This window comes from Coptis chinensis, chromosome 1 (genome assembly GCF_015680905.1).
Source record: "Coptis chinensis isolate HL-2020 chromosome 1, ASM1568090v1, whole genome shotgun sequence".
Lineage (NCBI taxonomy): Eukaryota > Viridiplantae > Streptophyta > Magnoliopsida > Ranunculales > Ranunculaceae > Coptis > Coptis chinensis.
Genome location: NC_141456.1, coordinates 46,059,239 through 46,076,015, shown reverse-complemented (window position 1 = coordinate 46,076,015; position 16,777 = coordinate 46,059,239). Strand labels below are relative to the sequence as shown.

At 35.7% G+C, this 16,777-nt stretch overlaps 1 protein-coding gene and 2 long non-coding RNA genes across 3 annotated transcripts in view; 1 reads left to right on the top strand and 2 right to left on the bottom strand.

The window, feature by feature from the left end:
- LOC147524272 (replication factor A protein 1-like) overlaps window positions 1–12,805 on the bottom strand; it is a 38,180-nt gene extending 25,375 nt beyond the window's left edge. Inside the window, exon 1 of the mRNA XM_086574130.1 lies at window positions 12,482–12,805. The gene's annotated coding sequence lies outside the window, so the exon portion shown is untranslated. The remainder of the gene's footprint in view (window positions 1–12,481) is intronic.
- LOC147524274 (uncharacterized) lies at window positions 2,063–3,546 on the bottom strand. Its single transcript, XR_015219003.1, has 3 exons — window positions 3,338–3,546; window positions 2,226–2,600; window positions 2,063–2,157 (listed from the first exon to the last, which is right to left on the bottom strand). It is a non-coding gene; the product is annotated as an uncharacterized LOC147524274 (long non-coding RNA).
- Window positions 5,303–10,733, top strand: LOC147524273 (uncharacterized). The gene is made up of 9 exons (XR_015196921.1): window positions 5,303–5,456; window positions 5,645–5,700; window positions 7,459–7,626; window positions 7,752–7,869; window positions 7,982–8,786; window positions 8,863–8,915; window positions 9,403–9,495; window positions 10,295–10,367; window positions 10,502–10,733. It is a non-coding gene; the product is annotated as an uncharacterized LOC147524273 (long non-coding RNA).
- Window positions 12,806–16,777: the final 3,972 nt, after the last annotated feature.

Here is a 16,777-nt window from a genome sequence, read left to right as displayed (position 1 = left end):
TAATTCAAATAAATAAAGCAATACTTGTTGACAATTGATGACATACACAAACACTGAAGAAAAAAAAAACAGCTCAAAGTATAATAATTCTATTTGACTGGGTTCCACGTTTAAGTTGCCAATTCCTCCCACCACATCCTTCTACTGACCAATAAAAGATACCATCACCTTCATCCATTTCAACTATACAACGGGAAAAATGAGCAAGAGAGACAGATCAAGAAGAAAAGGAAAAAGACATCATGTGTTTCAAAATATAAAGTTATGACTTGCATCCCACAAGAGGATTTTTGCGACTGCACATGCGTGACCAATATTTCTTCGATAGTTTTTCCGATTCTTGTACTTATAACGCTAATCCCTTTAGGGTCCAGTCCCTGCATCCCACAAGAGGGTTTGAGGATGTCGATAGTAAACACAAAGAATTTGACAAATATTCATGTGTCTAAGGCATACCGATCTTCAACAACTGTAGTGCACAAAGCCGGCGTTTGTAACAACCGGTTGCCCAATGTAGGTAGTCGTTTTGGTCCCTACCAGTAAGACCTTGTTCAGTATGATCTGCATTAGGAAAATACAAAATATTCATAACCAAATAAACCAGGACAACCCCAAGTGTTTGTTATTTTTTACATTGAGAATCAAAATACACCAATGTGTGTGCTCTTTTTTATCACTCACCTAATCAAAAATACCAATGGCTCTAAAATACAACTGAATGATAATAAAACAAACAAACAAAACAAACAAATCATAAAAGAACCAAAACACAAACGCACCAAAGAACAAAAACACAATTGGAGAGAAACCCAGTGATACTTAATATAGAATCGATCATTTGGCCAGAACCTTACCTCGACAGTCGACACGCAGCCAAATACTATACATTCCATGCAAGGACATTTGTTGGATTTCATCTCATTTTCTGCAAAAGAGGAAGACACGCATATCATTAGGGAGCATAGAAAAAGTAAGGCACATTTAAGTGCTTTCATAAAAGAACAATAAAAAAATACAGATGCAAAAATGTTGAATATTCACATCGTCGCGTCGTAAGGAGGAAAGTTTAGGAAATTATTGTTTACCCTCCTCTTATATGCAAATATTATGCATATATGCTGGAATTCGTCAAAACATTAGCCGTAATGCCCCTATTTCTTTAATCATCAATACACTAATTCTCAATGAACACGCAATCCAAAATGCTTAAATGACAAATACACCCAGATTTTGTGGGACCAAAGAGTGCAGAACTAACTTTTAATATAAACATACGATTTTCACTATCTTTGTCGATGGATCTAAAGTCAATATTCATTAGACGTTTGGACCCTTTTTCTTATTAGTATAACTACAACCTAGAACATCAACCGCAACTTAATATAAGTATGTATTAGAAACGAAATAAAGGCATACCAGAAAACTAAATAAATAAATGGAAGACAAAATACCCACAACACAAAGATGTGCACACTTACTTTTCTGTAAAGTGGGCGTGTTTTTGCCTCTGTCAAAGAAGAAATATCACCCTAATCACATGAGTCCACCTCCCCTGGTTCACCTAATGACATTAGTCCAATCTAACACCAAATCTCCGAAGTTTGTTTGTTTGTTTGTTTGTTTGTTTGTTTTTTTTTTTTTTTTTTTTTTTTTTGAGAATTCTCGACATCAAATCTCTACGAAGTGCAAGTTTCTCCTATCCTCCTCAATTGGACAGCCAATACCATAATAAGCCCTTAACTTTCAACACAGTGTTTCGAACTAAGCCACGCCCCGTGTTTCTGAAAACACTGTGGTTCTTAGTATTCCATACTACCCATATTGCCGCATATTGTAAAAGACTTGATAGCATTGAACCAAATGTCTTCCCTCTCCCACTTGGCCTATACCCATCATCCTTTGATCATTAGGCTAGTAGTATACTCTTAGGATAGACTACTACTAACAATTGAATTGTGTCTGATACAATACAAACTTGTAAATTCATATGAAGCACAAACCAATCATTTAAATTCTACTATAGATTAAAATTTTACCTTGAGAAAGTTAACTCCAAAGAAATTGGAATCAAGAAGAATGCTAGATTTCAGCCTAGCAGAAGCAATAGCACTGTGCAGTGGCATCAAAGACTCCACACATCCCAACGCCATGGAAATCCTAAAAAAAGACAAAAAATAATAATTGAATTACAGAAATGATTTTAAAGGGGTTTAGGGTAATTTTACCTGGAAGTGCAAAAAGGATTGGATCGTTTAGATCCTTAATCTCTTCCTCTAGAGCCCTACCCTTCCTTCCAAACGTGTGATCCAGTAGAGCCAGCTTATCTTCAAGGTTCTTATCAATGGCACTAAGCTTCTCAAGCAGCTCCACATCCTTATCATCTTCAAAGTCACCCTCATCGTCGTCGTCATCAACTCCTCGCATACATTAGCAGGTTGAAGTAGAAATTGTTGATAGAACTGGAACCTACTTGGGATCCATGTGGGATCCAAAGACTAACGTGGCTGTAACTCTTCTTGAAGCTGGATTAGCAAAGCTTCAAACCGCCTTTGGTGCCGACAGAATAGCTGATGCTCACCTTCTTGCTCAAGCAGAGCAATCTGCAAAACGAAAAAAAAATTAAAGGTACTTAAACTGTTTACATTAGAATCTGGCCTTGAATCCTCCTTGCAGTAGTATGCTCTATCCATCGACTTTGTGAACCGAATCTTTGAGGGAATCCTCCTTGTTCCATTGATCTAACTCTAACAAATAATGTGGTCGAATAAAGAGTAATTGGTTAGATAAAATCAGTTGACTCATTGACCTCATCAAAATGACATTTTAATACTTGATTTCATATTTGCCTCGAATCAGGCAATTTAATTGTCATGAAGAACTTGATGTCCCGAAAGATTGTCAACATTACATCTTTTAATAATTCCATGAACATGTTGAGTTCCAACTTCAGCTCCAAACAGAGAATAAAGTGAACCTAAAGTTTCTTTCAATAACGATGAATCAACTGCGCGGGAATAAATTATTCAAACACCTCCGAAGAAGACTCTGCAGAGTCGCAGACTCATCTCTGCCCAAGTTTCAATTGATTTACAAATGTTCCCGGAAGGTGAAACTTAGTACATTGCACTTTATTTTTTTTTACCTTAAGAGACCATAGAAATATTCACATTTTCTACAAAACCAAGGTCGTCCAGGGAAAGACGTTGGTTCCTTACGCATAGATCATGAGTGGGATGAAGTTGGGAACACTGACTGGCAGATAAATAAGGCACGTACCAAACACTTGGAACACACAAACATAAGAAAAAAATGGTTCTATGAGTTATTTAAGAGATACCTCTACAACTTTCATCTTGGGAAGCTGAAGTAGTTTTTGAGACACGGTGGATGAAACTACTGTCTTGCTCTCAATTTTCGACAATTGAGGAATGATTGTCACGGGAGATGGAGCAACACCCCTATACATTCCCCCGACTCTCCAATACCTAGAACCAAATGTGTTTTCCCACTGCATAGTAGTTCCGAAAAATCCAAGATCCAAATTTTGCCCTTTTTGTTCTCATTTAACCATTGTCATCATGCTCCAATATCTCTCCCAAGACCTCAACCAGGTCCTTGCAGTAAGAAACAGGGTGAAGCTGGTGAGAGTGCCAGATAACATCGATATCGTAAGTCGGAACACAAAAGCGTTTAATGGACCTTTCCTTATTTATTTCTTCATATGATCCTTTGTATCTGGCCACAGCCTCTTCAAGAAATACATCCTCGTTCATGATGGGTTTGGACACCTGCAAATAAATAATAATAGCTGATGTTGTTGAGGGTTAAATTGATCAAATATGAGACCAACAACTAAATTTTCAATTTCAAGACAGTAGATGAATAGTAAATGGTCTCCTTGCCTGGTAAAAGAAAAGGCTCTGACTCTTAACAGCCAAAAGAAAATCATAACTGGTACATTCCGAAAGATTTTCCAAGATAATGTCCGACAAATGGCTGCTCAAGTCAAGCTCATATGGTTCTGCGGGGTATAGCCTTGTTCCAAATTTCTTCATCTCCTTCTTAGAACCCCCCTTGAACAGATGGATACAACATGCTTGTTGTCAAGAATCTTTCCATAAAATTCCTCATAATCGGCCTTGTACCGTAACTACATAAAAAAAAAATCCAATCAACATTAAAGTTTAGTGACAACCTTGAAACAAAATGACAAAAAAAAAAAAACGGGTTGAGCACTCGTGGCGATGCCAAATCCATTCACAATCAAGTGGAACAACCAGTAGTCAGGATCATACTTTTCCTTCCACTGCACTACTTTCAAGGCTCTATGTAACTTCTGTTGAAGCATAAACTTTTCCTTCAAACCATGATTTAAATTGGTCATTTGCTTCTCTGGAGGGAAATCCAAACCTAACAGATTGCTCTCTTCTTGAACATTAGCTGTGTCTATAAAAAAAATGACATTCCCAATTGACAAACATGAAAGAATCAATCAAATAAGAATAAATAATTAAAGAAGCAGTCTTCTTACCTCTTATTAATTGCTTTCTTCTTCTTCTTAGTGATTCAAAAAGGAGAAATTGGTAGGATGAAAAAAAGACGGTAAGTAATTGATTGGGGGGTTTATTTTTTTCTGTTGAGAAGACAAAAACTACTGATTTAATTGATTTGATTTGATAAGAACAAATTTGTTTGAGAGAGAGAACGTGGGTAACGAAGATCTTCTCTCTGACTCTTGTTTTGATTGGGAAAAGAGAGTATGAAAAGAGGTTTTTATCTATTTTGAGTTAGGAACAACTGAGTTCGGCAAAAAAGGGCGTAGAATTCCTTTTTTCTGCCGAATTATCGCATAAAATCGATGTGTGGAGTCCGAGAGAAAAAAAAAGGTGGCGACGGGTGCCTGGGAGCATTCTCAACTACTCAGTATTAATGGTCTTTGATTGGCCACAATTAGGATTTATCATTAGTAACACTTCTTCATCCGTTAGAAAGTTAATCACATCTATTATCCGTTAGGCATACTATTAACCGTTGCTTAAATAGTTGAATTATTCAGTAACATTTCTATAGATATTTAGTGACGGTTAGTAATATGTTAGAAACTAAAAAAAATCATAAAAATAATAAAATCACATGGGAGAAAAAGAAAGATAAACTCAAGCGGGAGTTTTTCACTTCTCGCCGCTCATCTAAAAAAGAGAAAACGAAGGAAAAAGCCTGAAAGGGTAAAACGAGAAAACTGTGAGCTTGGACGAGTAGTAGTCTTTGCTTCCGCCGTGCTTCAGAGTTCGTCCTCTCCATTTCTTCTTTCTTGTTCTTCATCTCATCTTCCTCTTTCTACAAATAATTATTTAGGGTTTTGATTCTAATTTTGGTTTTGTATAGTTAGGGTTTCGAGATTTCATTTTTAGGCGAAATTGCTCGATCTACTGAATAGAGGATTCTCTTTAACAGAGGTAAGTAATTGTCGGTCATGGTCTGGGTTTTCCTTTTCTGCTGAACATGTTTAAGTTTTGTTGATTGTTGTTTATTATGTTGATTTTATAGAATCCAGTACAAGATTGTTTTTAAAATGAGAAAAAAAATGACATTTTTATGAAATTTCGTTAAAGATTGATTTTTTTTTTTATCTCTGTTTGTCAAGGTTCCAATTCAGATATCACACAAACTTGAGAAATTTTCCAGTTCTCTGTTCAGAAGGTACCAATTTCTCTTATTGGTTGTTACTAATGCTTTGGTTTTGAACCAAATTGCTTACTTTTAATCATTATCTATCAAATTCATGATTTGGGGTTCAATATTTTAAGTTTTTGAAGGTGCTTGATGTCGTAGTCATTGTCGCTTCTTCGAAAGTGTTCGATCCGCTCAAGGTAACAACTAATTAATGTAGTGTTTTTAGTGTAACAAGTTTGTGACATTAAGGTTTTAGCTTATGGTGGTTAGACTTTGGATTATTATGTAAAAGATTGTATGTTTATAGCTTCATATATGGTGTTCTCAAGTTCAGTTTCTTGTCAGGTTTTATAGTCAACGAGGTTTTTCTTTTTACTTCTTTTAAATAGTATTGGAATAGATAATAGAAGTGAAAAAAATATTCTTGTAGTTTAATGTAATGCAATGTCTTGGACTAGAGCATTGGTTTCACATTAAAAAATCAAATCCTTGTTACCAACTAGTAATTGCTTGTGCCTTAACCATAACTTCAAGCTTCAGTTAGTGTTAACGGCTTACTTGCATCCAGATTTGTGAGTGTTGTCTGATTTTGACACCCATAAACTTACTAGGTATCTCTTATTGTTGTTTCATTTTTTTCTTTTCTTTCCTGTTTGTGATAGAACAATATTGTGGAATTTGTAGCATACTATAATGATATCACAATCATCCTAAACAAATGTTATAATCTAGAATTCACTTAAAGGTGTTTTGGGAAAACTAAGTTTAGTAGTGTTTCAGTTATTCAATTGTACACGTTGCATACACGAGTAGAGTTTTTGGTTAATTTATTTATGTCAAAGCTAAAAAGGTTAAGCTTTATGCGAGTAAATATATATATACTGAAGATTTAAAAAAGTGTCGATTTTATTGACAATAAGTATGCAACTAGTTGTATATACATTAGTATAATTGGGTTTTATTATATGGATTAGTTATGGTTCACTAGAATCATTATATATATATAGGCAACATGAATTGGGTAGCCACCAGAGAACATGTGCATGGACCATGGGCAAAATTAATAAGTTTGGAATATCTTACACCTCATGCTTGTAGTTGGAATTAGGTGTTGGACTTAAAAGAGTAACCCATTGGTTACATACTTACCTAAGAGGGTATCTCTCTTTATTGAACCTCAAGCTGGTGGAAGTAGATGATGGGTTGCCACTCTTATTGAAGGGGGAGAAGGAGGCTTGAAAAAAGGGGGGGACAGGCAGCAAGAAAGAAGGGGAGAGGAAAGCTGAATGAACCACATATCCAAATGGGAGCTTCTAATTCTCCGTATTCTAATTTTAATTGGTTTTGTTTGCTACTGCGGTCAGTTGAATTTCAATTTTATTTGCATATGAATATTGGATTCTAGCTCTTTAATTGCTTATTCTTTGTGAGATTGATTTCTAGTTCGTGGTAAACACCTCTTACGTATAAGAATTGAAATCTATGGCTATGGAATTGCTATAATTTCTTGTATTGCTAATCCTTAGGATAAAATTGGGTATTTCTTTATGTTTTTGGTTTGTGGGTTGCTTGATGTGATGGGGTGATGTTGGGCTTACTTAATTTGTTGGCGAAGTTGAAGGTGTTTTGGTGCTTTGTGTTGCATCCCTTTATGGTTTGATAAGATTCTGATTAATGGTAGTACTCACTTAGTTCAATTGAATAAATTAGGGACTGAATTATGTATAATTGGATCCAATTGTTGTTGGTGATCTATGCTTATGACATTGCTCTTGAATATAACAGTGAATATTATCAATGAACCCACTACTCTTATTCTCTCCTAGCCTCGGAAAAAAGGGGATAAGACATTTTGGATTTTGCTAACCTCAGTATCTCTTGGGACTATGATTCTATATTACGAGTTGTGTCTCCTGGTAGTTCTTTGCTATTCTAAGTATTTTATTCCTAAAGGTAATTTTTAAAGTAAATCCTAGTTTCTTTTTTGGTTTCTGTATGTCATTCTGCTACAAGGAAGTACAGTCATGCTAGAAAAGTAGTTGAGATCATGTCTTGTATGCTGAACAATAATTTTATAGGTATCTAATTCCAACTGACTAGACAGTGGGTCAATTTGTCTTTGTCATCCACAAAAGAATCAAGCCGAAAATGAAAAGGCAATCTTCATATTTGTAGACAATGTCTTCCCTACTGCAGGTAGTTTTCTTCTGAAGTTTTTTTAGATTCAATAATTGGTAGGCTTGTTTCTATTCTTTTAGAATATAAAGTTCTTTTAAATGATAGAGGTGTCTGTATGTGTTTGTTTCAGGAGCTTTAATGTCTGCAATATATGACGAGAAAAATGGTTAAGATGGAGTCTCCCAAGATTTGCCTGACAAGTGTCCGGCCTCTTCACATCTGCGAAGGCGGTGGCATTGCTACATCTTTTTCTTCAACAAAATGTAAGACCTATGCTATTAAATCAGCTCGTGGCCTTGAGGTTGAGAAGGAAAGGACCCTCAAAGGAGTTGGTAAAAGGTTTTCAAAAGCTTGTGTTTTGCTGGTTTCTAAAGTTTGAAGGCAAGGATATCTATTTAGTTTTACTGCTCATATATGATTCACTTGGTTCTTATAATCATTGCCTATTGAGACCATAGGTTTAAGTGGCTAGAAAAAAAGTTGACTCTTCGGTATTCGTCAATCTATAATATTTGGGCTCAAGTTAATCATAGTTAGAGTCAGAATCCGGTCGGGATGGCTTGCACAAAAAAGTTGGTTTTTCCAATCTATTTTCAAATATACCAGTTTCATTGCATTTGAACATCTGTAGGAGTTCTGATTCCTAGACGACGGGCTATTTACACTGAATTTTTCTGCTCATTTTCCTTTCATTTCTTGTGAATTATGTTATATATTTAGACTATGTTAATTACTAGTTTTCCTTATGTTCTTCTCTTAACTTATCAACAATAGGAGCATAAAAAGCTAATATCTAAAAAGTAAGCTTGAGATAAACTGTTCAGGGTATAACATACAATTGGTGAGTGTATTTTGAGTGTACAATGGTTAAACTTCTGAATGTGACTCAAGAAGTTGTTAAAGCAGAGCTACATGCAATAAAGCCTGCATTACAGGTCAGTCATTGCTGTAATGTAATGATTCCACTTCATTGTCAAGTGTAGACATCACTAAAGAATCATTGAATTGCAGGACGATGAAGGTTTGATCCAGAAAAAAGCATAACTCTTTCGTACATCCTCAAGGTAGTAATATTTCTCTTTTCATCTCTCAATCCCCTCACACACACACACATTTAGAGAAGAGACACGCACCTACCCAAACAATAGCATCAACTGTAAGTAGAGGGAGTTTGTCCCTTTAATAGAGCTTATAGTTAAACTTGATTCTATCCATCCATCCATCCATCCGTTTTGAGTCTGGTTTATGAGCCCCTCATATAAAGTGTTACTTCATTTAGGTATAAACAGAGGTTTCCTCTTAATAGAGTAACATCAGCATCAATTAGAGATGTTACAGACATACACACTATCACTCAGATGTTAAATAGTATATCCAAATTAAGTACAAGCAATGGTTGCTACCAAGGCTTACAGATTATGTAAAGCTTGTAGAGTTAATGCACAAATTAACACCTAATTCTTTTGTAACCTTATGCACAAATATATATTAGGTTCCCTAGCTACTTTTCTTACACTAATGACTATACTAACTTGCTTTTTCTCGAAACAGATTGTGGAGTTGGCCAACATATATCACCAAAGAAACAGATGACATTCGAATTGAGTTTATCGACTTCATCCAAGGATTTTTCCCTTTATAAAGGTATTTCTGGGACATCAATTTGTATAGTTTTATATTTCAATTTTAGCCTTAGTGACGATACACTTGATTTAATGTGCGTTTCAATTTTTAGACTTAGTGACTATATTTTTTTCTTCGTCAAAGTATCATCAATATGAAGTGATTCATGACACTCTCTCCAACATATATGCATGTAACCTTTGGCTACACTAGCATGCCATAGTAATTATGCCTAGTGTGATGACTGACCCTTATTTAAGAAATGGCTCTTATACACCTCATAGGTTGTGTTAGTAGTACATATACTCCCTTGTTTTATTTTAATTTTGGGGGACCTTATAAGTTGTCTCTTATTATCTTTGTCTCACCTGTGCATATATTGAATTTTTCTCTAAGAGTACCTCGTCAGTTTTCTGTCATAGGTGTTGGGCATGGTTTGAATGACAAGCTTCTATTTCACTCGTCTTTTTTTCTGTTTGCTTTAAGATTATTCACAAGTATTTTGACAACTAGTGCCAAGCAATGCAACTTACTTTATACCTTCTTAACTTCAGTGTCTTTTGCATTCTATATCTTAATATTTTGTTATTGTGCTCTAAACTCACATAATTCTAAATGCATGCAAAAATTATTTGTCAAATACTCAAATGCACTTGATTATATACTAGATATAGTTGATAGACCGAATTTAGTAGTACCATTGGATACATGATTTTTTTGCAATAAATACATTAACTTAATTGTTTTTATAAACTTTATTAGATGTCGGCAGGTTTAGAACGGTCTTTAATATGGGTTTTTGTTGTCATTGATTTGACAGGGGTAGCATTTGCAGTTCCATCTTCATCTCTGCTGAAAATAGTATCTATGTTGATCGAATTAGGCAATATAAGGTGTTCTAACTAGTTCTTTAACTTTTTCTTTGCAAGGTGCATGCAGTTCTTGTTTTTATGAATCTAACGTGGACAAATTCTACTCATTATTATGTATTGATCATTTCTATTTGGTGTCATTGGACTGGTTGCAGGTGTCAATGACTTTCACAATTTCTAGAGAAACGCCGATATGATATCGGAGGTCAAATGTTTTGTTTGCGTGCTACTAGGACTTATTCTATCCATATGTTTTGTTTACAAACTTATTTTACAAGTTGTTATTATATTCTTGGTTGTTTTCTCATTGTTGAATAAAATGTAATTAAGAGTTAAGACTTGTGACTTATGATTTTATGAATGAATTATGGAATACGTTTGGTTTAATTGCTATTCTTTGTTGCTATTTTTGTTATTGTGTACCCAAGTGTGTTCTTAGGCCTTTAATGGGATGGACAGGAGGTTGTGTAATATATGTGGGATGTATGCTAGAAGCAGAGGTAACCAAACAACAATTGGAACCTAAATATATTTTTTTTCAGATGCTTCTAGATTTAGTAACGGATGCATATCCGTTACAAATGGATAATTGCCAACAATTAATTAGTTGCAAACGAAATCAGCATGCGTTACTAATATATTGTAACGGATACATATCTGTTACTGATATTAATTTTAGTAACACTTGAAAACCGTGACTAAATTATGTAACGGATATTAAGCGTTACTGATTTCCGTTACTAATATTTGTCACGCATTTGTGTCAACACAAAATAACCGTTACTAATATTTTTTGTAACGGATGCATATCCGTTATAAATCAACATTTATGGTGTAGTGGAAACCACAGTAAAAAGCTTGTGTCTTAATGCTTAGTCGTAGAATGTTGAATTCGGTGCTAGAAACATCTTACTTAATTATGATGGTTCTGTAAATATATCTTTCGCCAATGGCCCCTATGGAGGTGTCTCCTTAAGTTAACTACTCACCAATCTGCAGAACTATATAAAGACCACCTTCCATTGGAATTTCAAGTTTCAGTTTATTTTAAAAAACTCTAATCCAAAGCAAATTCTAGGAGTGGCATCTCTTATCCATATATTTTTGACACAAAATATAAACCCTCCTCTTTTGACGAAACTGCCAAGCTAATATGGATGACCAGAAAAATCTACAAAGAAGACAAAGTCTTCAAATCAATACTACTACGAACGTATCCGATGGTGCAAAAGAGCAATCATGCAACACATACTAATTATTAGCTAGTAATGCCCAACACTACCTTCCATCGCTAGATTAATTACATAGATAAGAGACCACGACTCTCACGTCAATAATGATAAGAGACCATGACTGAGATGACTCTCAAGTCAATACTATGACCGTATCCAATGGTGCAAAAGAGCAATCATGCAACACATACTAATTAGTAGCTAGTAATGCCCAACACTACCTTGTCTAATTATTAGCTAGTAATGCCCAACACTACCTTGTCTAGCCCTAGCTACCAAACATCATGGCTTCACTTTCCCTCTCCATACTGGTAACTTGCGAAGCTCGTGAGAGGGCGTATATTGAGGCTCGTGAAAGGGCAGAAAGGGCTGCTATGGAGAGAGCTACTGCTAAAGCTCGTCAAAGAGCAATGGCAAAGGCTCGTGAAAGACTAGAGAAAGCATGAGTTGAATTGGAATTTCTTTTGACCTAGCTACTAAAACGCTAAAGAAGTCTTTGTTAGTACAAACCGTATATAGATTCTCTAGCTAGCTTGGGCTAACAGTAGTGTCATCTTCCGTTACTACTTGATACCAAAGTTTTGGGAATATGCTGAAGCACTTTCAAGTCGTCTCTCCGACTCCTTAACTTGGGGTCTCTTAACATTTTAGCAAAAGTTCCTAACACACTCTAAGTTAACGTTGTCTTTGTCTCTATGATAAGTTCAACATCTAAACCCAGACCACCTATTGTTCTTCCTCACATCTAATTGCTTCCCAAGAGAAGGTCAAAAAAAAAAGTCAAGATCAAAGAGAAAGTTGAAAGCAAAACATGACACAATCATAGTTTCACATGATTTCACATATCCATCAAACTTTTATAATAATAATTAAAAAAAAAAACAGAAAAGGCAAAATTCTAACCTTATACCTCTTCCACAGCAACCCACACTTGATAATGCTTAAAAAAAACCTTATACCTCTCAACAAACTCTCAAGAAAGCCCTTCATATATAGAGAGAGAAATTGGTGTGTGGAGTTGGTGTGTATGTGTAATACAGTGAACTTGGTGTTTAATTTCGATTGCAAGAGAAATTATTGTTTGATTTCGATTGGAATTGGTAATTAGTGTTTGATTTCGATTGAAATTGGTGGGTGTTTGATTTAGGGGTATTTAATAAATATTTCGAACTCAAAGGAGGAATGGCTAAATAATAATAAAAGAGAGATTTAAATTGGCTTACTCAAGAGTTGAGGAGGCTTCCCGATATACCCAGCTATCATATAGTGTAGAGATGCCTTGGATAGTGCTTGTTTTCTAATTATATATTTATGTTGATTATGTACGAACAAAGATTAATAAGGTCCAGTACAGATTTTCCTAAACCCAACTTGCTCCTACCAACGTAGGTTTGACCTAGTTATCAAAATGTAATCAAATGTGATGATGTCTAGAAAGAAGTGGACTTGATTTTTTGTGGGAGTGAAGCTCTAATAATAAAAGTGGCAATATAATTAGGGTTAACCCCCTCCCCCTAGATGGGAAAATAGGGTCTTGATAAGCACCAAAAACTATAATATTAAATCTTGTAAAGACATATCAATTTGGTTAATTATGTGTTTAATAATCATAAAATAATTATATTTTCATACTTTTGCAGGTTTGTACAATCAACGTAAATATGAGGATAAACCCAATATTTAAGTACAGAATAGTGTGTATACGTGAAGTCTTCCTACTCAGCCCATGTGAAGCTCGAAAAAATCCTGACTAAAACCCGAAGACTCAAACAGGACGGAATCAGGTCGGAACGGGATTACATACAAAGAAGCAGCAAACTTTCGAAACCTATATCTTTTAAACCGGCCTGAGTTCCAATTTTAGCGAGTGAGCTGCCAAAACGGTCAATGCGACGAGCTCTACGCAAAGATAGAAAGTTGTAAAAATGGCAATATCATAACCCGCCACTGGACACAATACATAAACCCACTCTGCAGGCCCACAAAAAGGGATTAGTCATCAATCATAGAGCAAGTCAAGACAAAAGTGCCAAATTATTGGCACAAATCGACACTTTGCATGTGATTAAATACATTATTTTGACTTTTGGTGTTAAATAATGTTTAATTTTGGCATGATTTGAATTGGAGATAAGATGGTAATAAATGTGAGTAAATGGTGAGAGATGATTTCACGTGGGAAAGGAGAGCTAGAATGCTCTCATATGTATTGATTTTGGAATTGGGAGGATACATTCCATTCATGCATATTTCATTTTTAGAAAAGCTTTAAGTTTCTTGTAATAGTGTTAATGGAGTAACTTTTGTTCTCCTCTAAATAAAATATGTTTTCTTCAAGATAAAATTTAGTTCTTTTCATTCTTCTTCTTTTTTCATTCTTAGCTTAGTATAGCACCATTTGCATATCATTTCAATCCCATGAACATGAGCTAAAACCTTTCCAAGGAGAGGGTTAATGATACTCATGTGAGGATCATGCTACGTTTTTTTGGAGTCCAAAATCATTACTTAGGAACTTAGGAATCATTTGACATCCTACCCCCAAATGGTAGTGTCCGACCAAGTTTAGAGCCTGGAGCTCGAGATGAGCTCGCGTGTGCGACCCAGGTGACACTAGGACTAATCGCGTGCGCGAGTCTATGGTGATACAGACCCTTAGATTTGACCGGCTGATGTGGAATGAAACCAGGAGTTGAAGGGATATTTCAGAGATGAAATATCAATTCATTTCCTTATGCTAGTAAGATAGTCCATCTTGCTAGGGATCGATACTCAAGTCCGTTGTCGGGTTTGTCTATGAACCCAAAATGGATTAAAGATGGTAGTGATCATGTTTTCTAAAACTTATGTAGCTAGACCTTGCATGAGTATGATTAATCCTCTACCTATCTTTCTTTCTCTTTCTCATTCAAAAATCAAAACTTGTAATTTTTCGATAACTTGCGTAGTAAGTCATCTTTAGGAAATAAAAAGGTTAAAAATCCTTCTCACATAGTTCTCTAAAGAGTCAATTTTCAGTTGTGACATCGGCCTAGTCCTAAGGTTTGGAACGAACACCCTTACTCTAAACATACGCACAAGACACGTGAGTAAGGAATAGATTGACAATTGGTACTTTTAAGGATTTGATATCAAAACTTTTAACTAGCAAAAGTACTAACATGATCAAGTCTCCTCTCCAAAAAAAAATTACACGGTCAACCTAATTTGACTTTTGTTTTGTGTATTTTTCAAAATACACAAAAAAAAAATACACAGTCAACCAATTTGACTTTTTGTTTTGTTTGTATTTGGGGGGACCTTAATTTCCCATTAAGAGAAGAGGGGATGACCTTGATCGGTTTGCTATGATTGCTGGTTCTAGTAATAATACATGTGCATATATATATAGGTGAGTAAGACATTATATTTAAGAAACCTGAATATTGAAACACAAAGGTCCTTTGATCTATTTGTTCATGAGATATGCTAAGTAGAGATGATTTGACTTCTAGTGATCATGAATCTTTTGATACTCCTGTGTACATTCCTTTTATTAGTAGTCTAATAAATATCAAAATCTTCATCATATGGATATGGATAGGAGCGACAAATGATCACCCTCACCAAGATTTTGATGGAGACAAGAGAAGAAGTGGTGTGTTGCGGATGCATCAGCAACATTAAATGTATGATTTTGAGAATTTGTGCCTAGTGCAATAGGCTATATTATAAAATGGCTAAATCTATGGTGCGCGAGATGTATGGTGCGCCATTACATCTCGGCCACTCATATCAAGGGTGCGTATGTATTTAATGGCAAAAGTACTGATCCAAAGGCCCATAATTACCTGCACCATATACGACCTGCGCACTGAAGGCATGCTCTTATAAAATAACTAATTCATGTATTTAATTTTGTTAACTTATTGCTTGTAAGCCAGGGAACGGACATCCTCACAATTACACGGTGATTCTTCTCGGGGATTTTACTCGTTTTCTTTATGTATGATATTCTATTTGTTTTCTTTTCTCCTATATAATTGAGAAATCAACTGAATAAGTCTTCACATGCATTTTTGAATGCTTTGTAAGGAATAAGTAGTGAAGTTCAGAGATTGAACATGACACATTGGAAAGTGGATACGCTTCTTCATATATCCCTATTTGTCCTTAAGGCCTAGCCTTTGCCTCAGCTAACAAATCTTGACCAACCTTATAATTGTGTTTTGACTGGAAAAACATATGTAGATCTCAGGAAATGAATTCTTTGGAACCAAAACTTAGTACTTTGAAACCAAAACTTTGTGTTGGAAATGTGAATGAATTTGTGTCCTCATGGGTTTGAACCCATGACCTTTTGTATCTACTACACTCTAATATGGGGGGCTTTAGTCCCACATTGGTTACTAAACTTAAGACTCTTAAGTTTATATTGGTTGTGTCCTTATGGAGGGATAGTGTAGAGAGATATAAGGAGGTGCTCGCTGGCAAGACACAAGGCCTCCTTGGTTTGGGGGCTCTCGGAGGTGGGAGCTCGTGGAAAACCTTAGTGCTGCGTGTGCCACACACGCCGCTACCGGGGGGGTGCAAATCCACAATTGGGCTTCGCGGAGTACTAGGCTTGTTTTGCGTTTTTGGTCTTCTTTCCAAAACTGTAAATAGCTTACAAAATCTTTCCTTGATTCGAAATCAAACCATAAAGGCAATGAGGAGTCGTGGACTCTAGTAGCCTTGAGTTTCGTTTTTCAGATCTATAAAACTAAGGTCTCTCCCTGCTTTTAAAAAAATACTAAAAACACAACATTATTTTCCTCCTCGATTAAAAACTTGTCCGAGTATGCCGAGAGTTCCCGCAGAGTGGTCATTGGGTGACACGCACGCATCCACCGTTGTATCCCGGGAGACGACGCTTGAGGTCGGCAAAGAACCATACCGGGCGGCGTTGCCTTAAGGAAATTGTGCCGAAACAATCCTCGGTGATAAGTCTTTATCTGCATTCTTATTACTGTTTTCATTACTAGATATTACAATCTTAAGACGAAAACCGATCCGTTATTATCTAGTATTGTGCTCTCATCGTTCTTAATACCGCTAGATGGAGAAACCTAGTGGTAAGTCCGTCAAACCTGAAAATTTTTGATGGCAGAAATTTTAAAAGCCGGCAGATGAAAATGAGATTTTATCCGACTACTCGAACCGGGTTGAATGGATTTCGAT